Source organism: Heterodontus francisci, chromosome 3, assembly GCF_036365525.1.
Source record: "Heterodontus francisci isolate sHetFra1 chromosome 3, sHetFra1.hap1, whole genome shotgun sequence".
Lineage (NCBI taxonomy): Eukaryota > Metazoa > Chordata > Chondrichthyes > Heterodontiformes > Heterodontidae > Heterodontus > Heterodontus francisci.
The window spans coordinates 15,358,098-15,373,348 of NC_090373.1; positions in this window are offsets into that span (position 1 = coordinate 15,358,098).

Sequence of the window (15,251 nt, forward strand, 5' to 3'; positions counted from 1 at the left end):
AGTATTCACCGAGGAGAGGGACATGACGAATGTTGAGGTTAGGGATAGATGTTTGATTACTCTAGGTCAAGTCGCCATAAGGAGGGAGGAAGTGTTGTGTATTCTAAAAGGCATTAAGGTGGACAAGTTCCCAGGTCCGGATGGGATCTATCCCAGGTTACTGAGGGAAGCGAGAGAGGAAATAGCTGGGGCCTCAACAGATATCTTTGCAGCATCCTTAAACACGGGTGAGGTCCCGGAGGACTGGAGAATTGCTAATGTTGTCCCCTTGTTTAAGAAGGGTAGCAGGGATAATCCAGGTAATTATAGACCAGTGAGCCTGACGTCAGTGGTAGGGAAGCTGCTGGAGAAGATACTGAGGGATAGGATCTATTCCCATTTGGAAGAAAATGGGCTTATCAGTGATAGGCAATATGGTTTTGTGCAGGGAAGGTCATGTCTTACCAACTTAATAGAATTCTTTGAGGAAGTGACTAAGTTGATTGATGAGGGAAGGGCTGTAGATGTCATATACATGGACTTCATTAAGGCATTTGATAAGGTTCCCCATGGTAAGTTGATGGAGAAAGTGAAGTCGCATGGGGTCCAAGGTGTACTAGCTAGATGGATAAAGAACTGGCTGGGCAACAGGAGACAGAGAGTAGCAGTGGAAGGGAGTTTCTCAAAATGGAGACATGTGACCAGTGGTGTTCCACAGGGATCCGTGCTGGGACCACTGTTGTTTGTGATATACATAAATGATTTGGAGGAAAGTATAGGTGGTCTGATTAGCAAGTTTGCAGACGACACTAAGATTGGTGGAGTAGCAGATAGTGAAGGGGACTGTCAGAGAATACAGCAGAATATAGATAGATTGGAGAGTTGGGCAGAGAAATGGCAGATGGAGTTCAATCCGGGCAAATGCGAGGTGATGCATTTTGGAAGATCCAATTCAAGAGTGAACTATACAATAAATGGAAAAGTCCTGGGGAAAATTAATGTACAGAGAGATTTGGGTGTTCAGGTCCATTGTTCCCTGAAGGTGGCAACGCAGGTCAATAGAGTGGTCAAGAAGGCATACGGCATGCTTTCCTTCATCGGACGAGGTATTGAGTATAAGAGTTGGCAGGTCATGTTACAGTTGTATAAGACTTTGGTTCGGCCACATTTGGAATACTGCGTGCAGTTCTGGTCGCCACATTACCAAAAGGATGTGGATGCTTTGGAGAGGGTGCAGAGGAGGTTCACCAGGATGTTGCCTGGTATGGAGGGCGCTAGCTATGAAGAGAGGTTGAGTAGATTAGGATTATTTTCATTAGAAAGACGGAGGTTGAGGGGGGACCTGATTGAGGTGTACAAAATCATGAGAGGTATAGACAGGGTGGATAGCAAGAAGCTTTTTCCCAGAGTGGGGGATTCAATTACTAGGGGTCACGAGTTCAAAGTGAGAGGGGAAAAGTTTAGGGGGGATATGCGTGGAAAGTTCTTTACGCAGAAGGTGGTGGGCGCCTGGAACGCGTTGCCAATGGAGGTGGTAGACGCGGGCACGATAGCGTCTTTTAAGATGTATCTGGACAGATACATGAATGGGCAGGAAGCAAGAGATACAGACCCTTAGAAAATAGGCGACAGGTTTAGATAGAGGATCTGGATCGGCGCAGGCTTGGAGGGCCGAAGGGCCTGTTCCTGTGCTGTAATTTTCTTTGTTCTTTGTTCTTTAGTTTTGTCCTGAAAAGCCTCCTCTTTGTCCTCAAAACGATTCCCTTTTAAGGTGAATTCTCACAAGGGATAGCATCATCCAAGTGACTTTAAAGTTTCAGTCCTAGCTGGGGAGATGAGGGTGGTTCACGCTCCATTGTAATGGAAATAACTTGGAGACGAGAATTTGAGGAAGGTCTTGTCTTATTGTGTTTGTGTCTAGCTCACATCCAGGTATTTTCATGCAGACGGGCCTTAATTGGTTTTTAGCCATAATAGATGCAGATGTGGATTTGAGGACAAGAGATGCTGAGGGTCATGTGTCTTGTCCTCCTTTTAGTTGACAGTTTATGTACCAGTCTCTTTTAAAATTGTTCCAATTTTTTTTATAACTCTTCAGTTTGGTTCTGTATTTTAATCACTGCACTTCTCGTGAACATGACAGCATATTAATGTTCCTTCAAAACATCCCTATAAAAGACCATGTCACCTTCAATTATAATGATAAACCTGAATGTGTTAAAATTATAATGAATTCATAACAAGTATTCCAAGCAATTACATACTTCCATTAGGAATTCTATATGCTACTCATAAAAAAGGCCAATTTGTTATATTTGTATCTCAGCCCATCTAATTATTCATGTAGATAATTAATCATACTTAAATGCCTTATTACGTAAGTTATGTTTATTTTCACTTGTGACGATGCTTTCTGCTTTGTGGGTAAACGAGAAGTTTGTTCTGCAGTTCAGTCGTATGTGATCATCTCACTGTGCATACTTATTGTGTGTAGCACGCAAAGACAAAGTTAATTGTGTAAATCTCATTCCATAAATGAACACAATTTTTAGGCACATTGTGAAAGTAATGATATTAGGTTGGTTGAGGTAGAAATCTTCATCAGGAGAAGTTTATAGAAAAGAAAGACAGATGTGCATTTATTTAGTGCCTTTCACAACCACAAGACATCCCAATACATGTTATAGCCAATGAAATACTTTTTGAAATCTCACTGTTGTAATGTAGGGAAATACAGCAGCCGATCTGCACCCAACAAGCTCCCACAAACAACAAATTGGATAAATGATCATGCAATCTGTTTCAGTGATGTTGGTTGAGAGATAAATATTGGCCAGGATACCATTCGAGCTGATTCTCAGGCATCACCACCATTCTGTTGGAGTAAACATTAAACAATCAAAGGACAAAATATACTCACGTATGGGATGTACAAACAAAATAATAGCACACTGAAGAAAAAGGATAATGTTTTCTGATTGCAAGCACCAAAGTGTGGCCCTCTTTCACCAAACAGCAGTATATTTCTTGAATGAAGGAATGAGAAGTCTATGTGGCTCAGTGTTGCACAAAGATGATGAAATAATAACCCATTTTTGTCAGCAGTAAATGCATTTACTTGAATGCCAGAGGAACTCAGGTTCTAAAATACACCAAAGAAGCTCCTTCAAATTGGATTCTAGGACAGCTAGGCAGTTACCATTACTAGGACAGCACAACAGGATAATGAATGCATGTAAAATGAAAGGTTTTATTCCACAAACCTTCTTGCTCTCACTTAGACAGCAACATCCCAAAAAGCAGTCAAATAAGCGGATGCGCAGCGTAAGATTTACTGCAGTAATAACCACCATCAGATTCATTTGAGAGGCAAGGAAATTGCAAACAGTTATTTAAAGTACCTTTGTTTGAGAAAATAAACCTTTTTAAATCTTATGTTACTTGATACATGTTTCTTTGCTGTGCTTTAGAACCTGCCACTCTATGGCATTCAAGCAAATGTAAATCAAAAAGAGGTTTCATCTGTTCAATCTAAAATAGGTGTCATGCAATTTGTTCTTCTGTCTTTGTGCATTACTGAGCCACATGTGCCTAGTTTGATCTATCTACTGCGCAGATGTTTTTGATGGATGCAGAATTTTGAGATGCAGCTGGATCCACACTTGTGTTCCTGGCATAAACATGTAGATATGGGTTCAGTACTCTTAACTCTTGCTATTCGAGCCATAATCTTAGCATGCACAGCCTGAATGTATCTCTTCAATGCTGGAGGTGATGGACTTTTTACAATGAAATAGGCTGAATGATTGCCAAACGACATCCCAGAAGGCTTCACAGCCGATGAAGCAGTGTTGTAATTTAGGGAAACAAAGCAGCCAATTTATGCACAGCAAGATCCCACAATCAGCAATGACATAAATTACCAGATAATGTGCTTCTGATGGTGTTAGTTGAGCGATAAATATTGTTCATATTATAAGGAGAACTCCCCAGTTTCTCTTCAGAATAGTGCCCTGGAACTTCTGTGTTTCAGAGAGAAGCTGGGGCCTCGGTTTAATGTTTCATCCAAAAGGCTGCACCTCCAGCTGTGCAGCACTTCCTCGGTGCTGCCCTGAACTGTCACCTTAGATTACCTGATCCAATCTCGAGTAGAACTGGAACAAATAGGACTGGCTCAAAGGGGCCGAATGATCTCCTGTTGTTCCTATGTTCTACATCCACAACCTTCTGACACAGAGGTGAGAGTGCTACCACTGAGCCAAAGATAACATCTTCAGTAATTCATTTTTCAGCAAGCTCTTTTATTTGAATGACTATCTCTGGAGAAGACTGGGGCCTATGTATGCAGGTCATATCATAATTTACAACTCCTTCAGCACACGGTCCCCAGTCCTCCAGAAGAGCTGTAGCTTTTCAGCCCTAGAGTCTCCACCTATAATATCAACCTACCTTTTCTCATTTCAGAAGTTGACAGATCTCTATATTTCAGCATTTTCTGTTTCATTTCTATTTAATGTTTTACTTTGGAAATTCACATTGCCCGGTTAACATCTGGGATATAATTGAATTAGCACATTCTACGCTAATGTTTTCAGAATGAGCAATCTGATCCCTTATCAAGAAGCATTGGCTGACGATTAAAAGTGTAATGTTAATTGCTTTTTAAACAAAATTATCAAGCATCTGTCTCCAAGGTATTCCTCAAATCTTAGGATTATTACTTAGAATTACATAGAAATAACAGCACAAAAACAACACATTCAGCCCAACATGTCTATGCCAGTGTTTATGCTGTACATGAGCCTCTGTCCACACTTCTCCCTCATGTGCTCACCTAGCTTCCCCTTAAATACATCTATGCTATTCACCTCAACTACTCCATGGGGTAACAAGTTCCAGTGCCATTCTCATCACTCTTTGGGTAAAGACGTTTGTCCTGAATTTCTTATCGGATTTATTAGTGACTAGCTTTGTTTTATGGCCCACAAGTGGAAACATTTTCTCTACGTCTACCCTATCAAACCTTTTTATAATTTTAGAGATCTCTATTAGGTCACCCCTTCATCTTCCTTTTCCTAGATAAAAGCACTCCACACCTCTTCAGTCTTTCCTGATAGGTATAAACTCTCAGTTCTGCTATCATCCTTGTTAATCATTTTTACATCTTCTCTACTGCCTCATATATCCTTTTTTGTAAAATGGAGACCAAAACTGAGCACAGTACTCCAAGTGTGGTCTAACAAAGGTCACAGTGGGATTAAACGGCATGGTGCTAATTTTTGCATGGCTAATAATGATATGAAAAATGTTAAAAATTTCCTATATCAGTCTGATGAATTGTTCACTGGGGATTGATGTGCTGTTGCTGCTTTATCATTTTTTGATGGTTCAGGAATCAGAAGAAATGCTTTGCAAGAACATATTTCATTGCTTTTAAGTTATATTTATCTTTATTTTATACAAATGCACCTCCATGCATTTTTTAAAAAAAAGAAAGCAAAGCAGCAATATAGCGATGTGGCATTCGTAAAGTTAGATGATTAGCATGGGAAATTAATGCATTTATGCAGCCTTGAATGCATGTTTCAATTAATGTTGTTTTCTACCTTTACTGATATGACCATTGGTATTACCAACAAGTCTTGTCATATCACACTAGGCTCTGTGCTTTGTGTCATGTTCAGAAAGTATTAACATAATACTGGAGTAATTCTGTGTTTGTTGAGTCTATTCAAGTTCTCTTAAATCAGTGTCTGTGGTAGGCTTGTAGCCTTCAATTAATAGAATAGATTAGAAAAATAAACCTTAAAAGAGTTACAATTGTGATATGCAAGAGAGCAAAGAATCCATGTCAGCAGAGTAAAATTGCCTGTCTTATTCAAATCTTCTCATTTTCTCTTTTGGTTCTCTCCATCAACCTGCACTAAAAGAGAAACCATTTCTTTCCATGTGCTTTACCTTCTTTTCTTTATAGTAGTCATCAATATCCATTAACCAGATGTGTTTTTCTAGCAACCTGCATTGCTGAGCTTACAGTGAGCTCTGTGTACTCTCCATCCATCCCCATGACATTATTGACAAGCATGCATTAACCAATTATGCATTAACGTATACAATTCACATTACGCAAGTACTTGAAGGCCAATTTCCTTTACGGCAACAGTAGCTCTTTTATTGTCCAAAAATTACAAATGATACCTCTGTGCTGAGTGTTTTTTTTAATTGAATTAACATTATTCTTTATTCTTTGCACAGGGCTGCCAATTTTTTTCTTTAGATACTGTTGGGAGAACACTGGAAAGCAGGTTATTATTTTGTCCTGTGCTATTTATCTATTTAGATTTCAGTTGACCTGTGGATGGTGGAGGCTCAAAAGGACTTCAAACCCATAATCTGATCTGTAGCGAACCAAGGTGAAGGCCCTTTTGCAGTCACATTGCTAGGGAATGGATGTTTTTACTTAAAACGTGTAAGTTTTACTTATAAGGATTCAAAGGTGTTTATTGGCTTTCATAGAAATTAAGCTTACAATGATAATTATATTATTACCAACAATTACACATACACAATGATAACCATTACTAATAATATTTACGCATATGCTCGACACACTTATGATACAATTTACTGAAGAATTCAGCACCAGAGCTGCTGATTTAAAAGAACTTGAATAGACTCAACCATCACAAGATTACACTCAGCATTGTGTTAATGTTTCTGAGCAAAACACAAAGCCTTCCATGTTATGGTGAGACTTGCTGGTAAGACCAACCACCATATTAGTAAAGAAAGAAAACAACATTAATTGAAGGCTGCGTTTGCTGACAATGCAACCACGAGGTGGCGCAGTACTAGCACATGCGCAAATGCAGCCTCGTTCACTGAAACATCACCGTCTGCAATGTCTCAGGCAGCTGCCAAGATTAAAGATGGCACTGTTCAATTCATCACAAAGAACAAATTCAACCCGAAAATCCCCTCAATGGCTGCCATTGCCGCCTCTATCTCATCCTTAACAGTTCCCGCTCCTTCCTGCCATTGTGCTTCTCTTTGCCACTCCCTCCTGCGCCTGTCTTCTCGTCACTTTAAATGCATTCAAGGCTCTGTAAATACATTAATTTCCCAAGTTAATCATTTAACTTTACATTTTAGCTCAATGGGATCCAATGGACAAGCCTTGTTGAATCCTGAAGTATCTATTCTAACAGCCATCTTTGTGCCTTTCTTTCATACTCACTACATGAGAATCTGCATGTTTCCACATTACCTCATCCAATTAGCTGTGATTACTTAGGTTTTAACCAGAATAACTCCCCATAGCTTGACCCGTTCCCTAATATTTTCTAGATCTAAATCTAGAGTTAACAGAGAGAGTTTTGGGGTCTCTACTATCATCTGACGCATGGTTTGACTGGATTCCCCTTTACTAAATGAATATTGCTAACTGTAACTCATTTAAAAGTTAAGGTTAATGTAAAAAATCTAATAGTTTCCTTACAGCATCAAAACATAACAACTGCTCCTATCTAGTCCTCTCTTAATCAGAGATAAAGATGATAGCTCCATTAATTTTGCTCCCCTGTTGAATTAACTGTTCTTTCCCCGAGGACAGTTTTGCAGGTAGCTACCAGAAAACAATTTAGAAAAATGCCATCTAAAAGTACTCTCATCTCCCACCATCAGGAAGCAATTTCCTTTGTATCTTCTTAAACAGATATCACTCGACAAAATCACAAATAAAACAATGATAACAGTTTGTTTAACCAAAGTGAGTCCACCCATTTTCTAACACTTCAGACTTCCTTCCCGTGAGGTCTACCAAAATAAATTAAAGATATCTGTTTTTTGGATAAGATATTATCTATGGCTCCATCTAACCTATCAGGTGGATTAAAAAAATTCCATGACACTATTGTGAAAGGAGCACGGGAGTTTTCCCCGGTATCCTAGCCAATATTTATCCCTCAGTCAACATCATGAGAACAGATTATCTGGTCATTATTACACTGCTGTTTGTGGGAGCTTGCTGTGTGCAAATTGGCTGTTGTATTTCCTACATTACAACAGTGACTACGCTTCAATATAAGCATCTTCATTAGTTGTTAAAGTGCTTTGGGATGGTCCTGAAAGGTCCTGATGGTTGTGAAAGGTGTTATATAAATGCAAGTCCTTATTTCTTTTCTTCCCATCTCATGTTTTTTCAATCTCAATACTCAAAAGATTTGTGGTGTTATTATATATTTCTCATAAAAATCCAGCTAAGTGCTATAAGCCTTGTTTCTATTCTACCTTTTCTGCTTAATGTAACTAAAAGCAGAGTATAGGTCCACCAGATGCAAGGCAGTCAGTTGCCTGAGACCATGGGTACACAATACAGAAGTACATAAAAACCAGACATAAGAAGTGGCAATTAGAGTCATAGAGTTATACAGCACAGAAACAGGCTCTTCGGCCCATCATGTCTGTGCCAGCCATACAGCACCCAACTATTCTAATCTCATATTCCTGCACTGGCCCGTAGCCCTGTATGCTATTGTGTTTCAAGTACTTCTTAAATGTTGTGAGGGTTCCTGTCTCCACCACCCCTTCAGGCAGTGCATTCCAGATTCCAACCACCCTCTGGGTGAAAAAATGTTTCCTCAAATCCCCTCTAAACCTCCTGCCCCTTACCCTAAATCTATGCCTCCTGGTTCTTGACCCCTCCACTAAGGGAAAAGGTTTCCTCCTATCTAACCTATCAATGCCCCTCATAATCTTGTACACCTCAATCATGTCCCCCCCTCAGAGTTCTCTGCTCCAAGGAAAACAACCCTAGCCTTTGCAGTCTCTCTTCATAGCTGAAATGCTCCAGCCCAGGCAACATCCTGGTGAATCTCCTTTGCACCCTCTCTAGTGCAATCACATCCTTCTTATAGTGTGGTGACCAGAACTGTACACAGTACTCCAGCTGTGGTCTAACTAGTGTTTTATACAGCTCCATCATAACCTCCCTACTCCTTTATTCTATGCCTCGGCTAATAAAGACAAGTATCCCATATGCCTTCCTAACCACCTTATCTATCTGTGTTGCTGCCTTCAGTGATGTATGGACAAGTACACCAAGGTCCTTCTGACTTTCTGTACTTCTTAGGGTCCTACCATCCCTTGCCTTGTTAATCCTCCCAAAATACATTACCTCACACTTTTCAGGATTAAATTCCGCCCATCTTACCAGCCCATCTATATCTCCCTGTAATCTAAGGATTTCCTACTCACTATTTACAACACCACCAATTTTCATGTCATCTGCGAACTTACTGATCATACCTCCTAAATTCACGTCTAAATCATTAACATACACTACAAACAGCAAGGGTCCAAGCACCGATCCCTATGGTACACCACTGGTCACAGGCTTCCAATCGTAAGAACAGCCCTCGACCATTACCTTCTGTCTCCTGCCACTAAGCCAATTTTGGATCCAATTTGCCAAATTGCCCTGGATCCCATGGGCTCTTGCCTTCTTAACCAATCTCCCATGCGGGACCTTATCAAAAGCCTTGCTGAAGTCCATGTAGACTACATCAACTGCTTTACTCTGATCTACACATCTAGTCACATCATCGAAAAATTCAATCAAGTGAGTTAGACACGATCTCCCCCTGACAAAGCCATGCTGACTATCCCTGATTAATCACTGACTCTCCTAGTGGAGATTAATCCAGTCCCTTAGAATTTTTTCCAATATTTTCCTAACCACTGATGTTAGACTCACTGGCCTGTAATTACCTGGTTCATCCCTACTTACCCTTCTTGAATAATGGTACCACATTCGCTGTCTTCCAGTCCTCTGGTACCTCTTCTGTGGCCGGACAGGATTTGAAAATTTGTGTAAAAGCCCCTGCTACCTCCTCCCTTGCCTCACATAACAGCCTGGGATACATCTCATCTGGGCCTGAGGATTTATCCACTTTTAAGCCCACTAAAACAGTTAATATTTCCTCCCTTTAAATGCTAATATGTTCAAGTATATCACAATCCCCCTCCCTGATCTCTACACCTACATCGTCCTTCTCCATAATGAACACCAATGAAAAATAATCATTTAAAACCTCACCTATGTTCTCTGGCTCCACAAAAAGATTGCCTCTTTTCCTGGTTATCCGCTTACCCTTAATATACTTATAAAACGCCTTGGGATTTTCCTTTATTTTGCCCGCCAGTGTTTCTTCATGTCCCCTCTTCGCTCTCCTAATTACTTTTTTATGTGCCACCCTACGCTTTCTCTATTCCTCTAGTGCCTCCACTGTTTTCAGCGCTTGGGATCTGCCGTAAACCTTTTTTTTCCTGATCCAATCCTCTATATCCCTTGACATCCAGGTTTCCCTGGGCCTGTTAGTCCTACCCTTCACCTTAGTGGGTACATGTTGGCTCTGAACTCTCACTATTTCCTTTTTGAATGACTCCCACTGATGTGATGTAGACTTTCCTACAAGTAGCTGCTCTCAGTCCACTTTGGCCAGATCCTGTTTTATCATATTGAAATCGGTCTTCCCCCAATTCAGTACCTTTATTTCTGGCCCATCTTTGTCCTTTTCCATAACTACCTTAAATCTTACAGAGATATGGTCACTATCCCCGAAATGCTCCCTCACTGACACTTCTACCACTTGACCAGCTTCATTCCCTCTGATTAGGTCCAGTACTGCCCCTTCCCTTGTAGGAATTTCTACATACTGGCTCAAAAAGCTCTCCTGTATGCATTTTAAGAATTCCGCCCCTTTTAAGCTTTTTGCACTAAGACTGTCCCAGTTAATATAGGGGAAGTTGAAATCCCCTATTATTACCCTATTATTTTTACACCTCTCAGAAATTTGCCTACATATCTGCTCCTCTATCTCTCCCTGACTGTTTGGAGGCCTGTAGTAGACACCCAGCCAAGTGATTGCCCCCTTTTTGTTTTTACGTTCCACCCAAATGGCCTCATTTGAGGAACCTTCTAAGATGTCATCCCTCCTTACTGCAGTAATTGACTCCTTGATCAACAGTGCAATGCCACCTCCTCCTTTATCCCCTCCCCTGTCGCGCCTGAAGAATCTATACCCTGGAATATTGAGCTGCCAGTCCTGTCCCTCCCTCAACCATGTCTCTATGATAGCAATAATATCATAATCCCATGTGTTAATCAACGCCCTCAATTCATCTGCCTTACTAGTAAGACTCCTTGCATTGAAATAGGTGCAATCCAACTTTGCATTTTTCCCTTGTGCCTTAGCAGGTCTATATTTGCTCCGCCTGCCAGGCAGATTCACTTTCTGTTCTATATTACCCCCTACTGTACCTGCACTCTGTATCCCATCCCCCTGCAAAATTAGTTTAAACCCCTTCCAACAGAACTAGCAAATCTCCCAGCAAGGATGTTGGTCCCATTCCTGTTCAGGTGCAACCCATCCAACTTGTACAGGTCCCACCTTTGCCAGAAACAGACCCAGTGATCCGGGAAACTAAAGCCCTACCTCCTGCACCATCTCCTCAGCCACGCATTCATCTGCTCTTATCCTCCTATTTCTAAACTCACTAGCACGTGGCACCGGGAGTAATCCAGAGATTACAACTTTAGAGGTCCTGCTTTTTAATCTACTACCTAGCTCCCTAAATTCTTGTTGTAGGATCTCATCCCTTTTTCTACCTATGTCGTTGGTACCAATGTGTACCATGACCTCTGACTGGTTACCCTCCCCCTTCAGAATGTCCTGCAGCCTCTCCGTGACAACCTTAACCCTAGCACCAGGGAGGCAACATACCATCCTGGAGTCATGTTTGCGGCCACAGAAACACCTATCTGTACCCCTTATGATAGAATCCCCTATCACTATAGCTCTCCCACTCCTTTTTCTCCCCTGCTGTGCTGCAGAGCCATCCTTGGTGCCACGGACCTGGCTGTTGCTGCTTTCTCCTGGGAGGTCATCCCCTCCAACAGTATCCAAAGTGGTATATCTGTTTGAGAGGGGGATGGCCACAGGGGACTCCTGTACTACCTGCCTGCACCTACTACTCTGCCTGGTGGTTACCCATACCTTTTCTGCCTGTGCTGCCATTACCTGTGGTGTGACCACCTCTCTAAACGTGCTATCCACAATGTCCTCAGCATCACGGATACTCCACAGTGAATCCACTCGCAGCTCTAGCTCCGTAATGCGGGTAGTCAGATGGATAAACTTCCTGCACACATGGTTATCAGGGACACTGGAAGCATCCCTGCTTTCCCACATAGTGTAGGAGGCGCATAACATGGGGCTGAGCTCTCCTGCCATGACTTACCTTTCAATTAATTTAGTTGCTCCCTTTAAAAAATACTAATTACACTTGGAATAAAATGATTTGAATCCACTTTATAAAATAACTATACAATCAAGATAACTAACTCCATTTATCTATATCCTTGAGAGCAAGTAATCTTTATAATTGTGATTTTTTTTCTGTGAATTGCGAGGAAACTCCTTGGAGCATTAACACCAGTAAGGACCAGTTGAATTAAATGGCCTGTTTCTGTGTTGTACCAAAACTAATCAGCAATATGCTTCAAGTTAACAATATCTACAAGAGTGGAGAATGCTGAGTTCCTTGCAATTTCTATTGCTTAGTTATGGATCTAAAAGTGATTAGTTCTAGCTAAGATTCCAACAGTATAAGAATGCATAGATCATGTAAAGACCATCTGAACATCAAAATCATTCACTTCACAGGTGCACTACAATCTGCTATACCGTGATCTTTATACAACCCACTTAATCTCTTGAAAAAGTGGTGCAGAGTTTCTCTGTACTGTCTCAAAGGCAAATTTGAGCAAAACTAGTAATAGACTTTAGGAGGACATAGATAGAGTCATAGAGTTTATACAGCACAGCAACAAGCCCTTTGGCCCAGCGTGTCCGTGCCGCCCATCAAGAACCTATCTATTCTAATCCCATTTTCCAGCACTTGGCCCGTCGCCTTGTATGCTATGGCATTTCAAATGCTCATCTAAATACTTCTTAAATGTTGAGGGTTCCTGCCTCAACCACCTCTTCAGGCACTGTGTTCCAGATTCCAACCATCCTCTGGGTGAAATTTTTTTTTCCTCAAATCCCCTCTAAACTTCCTGCTGTGAATGTTACTTGCCACTTATCAGCCCAATCCTGGATGTTGTCCAGGAGTTGCAGCATCTGGACACAGGCTTTTTCAGTATCTGAGGAGTCGTGAATGGTACTGAACAATGTGCTATCATCAGCAAACGTCCCCACTTCTGACCTTATGATGGAGAGAAGGTCATTGATGAAGCAGCTGAAGATGTTTGGGCCGAGGACACTACCCTGAGGAACTCATGAAGTGATGTTCTGGGACTGAGATGATGAACCTCCAACAACCACAGCCACCTTCCTTTGTGCTAGGAATGACTCCAACCAGCAGAGAGTTTTCGCCCTGACTCTCATTGACTCCAGTTTTGCGAGGGCTCCTTGATGCCATTCTCGGTCAAATGCTGCCTTGGTGTCAAGGGCAGTCACTCTCACCTCACCTCTTAAGTTCAGCTCTTTTGTCCATGTTTGGACAAAGGCTATAATGAGGTCAGAAGCCGAGTGGCCCTGGTGGAACCCAAACTGAGTGTCACTGAGCAGGTTATTGCTGAGCAAATGTCGCTTGATAGCACTGGCGATGACCCCTTTCATCATTTGCCGATGATCGAGAGTAGACTGACGGGGCGGTAATTGGCCGGGTTGGATTTGTTCTGCTTTCTGTGTACAGGACACACCTGGGCAATTTTCCACATTGTCGGGTAAATGACAGTGTTGTAGCTGAACTGGAAAAGCTTGGCAAGGGGCGCGGCAAGTTCTAGAGCACAAGATTTAATAGAAATATACAAGATTATGACAGGCTTAGATAAGTTAGACAAGAGAAAAACTGGTACAAGGACTGGGGGACACAGATTGAAGGTTTTGGAAAAGAGATGCAGGGGGGATATGAGGAAGAAATATTTTACACAGCAGGTGGTAATGACTTGGAACTCACTGTCCACAAGGGTGGTGGAAGCGGACTCAATTAATGACTTGCTGGATTCAGTGCAGATGAAATTCAAGCAGAAAGGTTTGAGCTGATACATTTCGGAAAAATGAGGAGAGACATTATATGCAAATTGTTCCGTTTTAATGGGGCTGCAGGAGGAGATGTACACCCGTGAGTGTCTGTGCACAAATCTCTAAAGGTGGCAGGACAGGTTAACAAAGCAGTTAATAAAGCATATGGATCCTGGGCTTTGCAATAGAAGCATGGCGAGATTTTAACTCACTCAAAACCTATCATTCCCACAGAGTTTAAATCAGTCCCATAGCATATAAAATCCAGGAAGTTATGTTAAACCTATATAAAACACTAGTTTAGCCCCCAGCTGGAGTATTGTGTTCAAACCACACATTCAGAAGGACAGGAAGGCTTTGGAGAGGGCACAGAATAACTTTACTAGAATGGTTCCAGGGATGATAGATGACTGGATAGACTGGATAGACTGGAGAACCTGAGATCATTCTCCTTGGAGAAGAGAAGGCTGAGAAGTGATTTGATAGACGTGTTCAAAATCATGAATGGTTTAGATAGAGTGAATAAAGAGAAACTGTTTCCAATGGCTGAAGTGTTGATAATGAGAGGGCACAGATTTAAGGTGATTAGCAAAGGACGCAACATGAGGAAAAGCGTTTTTACGTGACAAGTGCACTGCCTGAAAGGGTGATGAATACAAATTCAATACTGGACTTCAAAATGCAATTGAATGAATACTTGAAAGAGAAAAAAATTGCAGAGACTTTGAGATAGAGTGGGGGAGTGGGATTAATTGGATTGCTCTTCGAAAGGGCTGGGCCGAATGGCCTCCTTATGCTCTCTGAAATAGATTCAATAGTAACTTTCCATGTACTATTCCATGATTCTCTGTATATCTAAACAACCCTATTATTCTTCCTTGACTGGGTGCTTTCCTTGGTATGGTGTTTGATTAATCACAAAAGTTGAGGAAATTTAATAAGGGATAACAAGGTGAACACAGGTTAAAGAATGTTATTTGGGTTTAGTTGGTGTGCTTTTAGAATTTAACTTTAATATTTTAAACATAAGATTAAACTGCTATCACTATATTCCAGGGTTTTGCGGATTTTATTGCTGTGATGTTACTGTTACATCCAGCATCATTCACAGAAATGGTGGGCCCAAGGAAACAGAAGTTACCCGAGACTTACAGGCAGTTTAAGGGTTAATAAAATCATGTC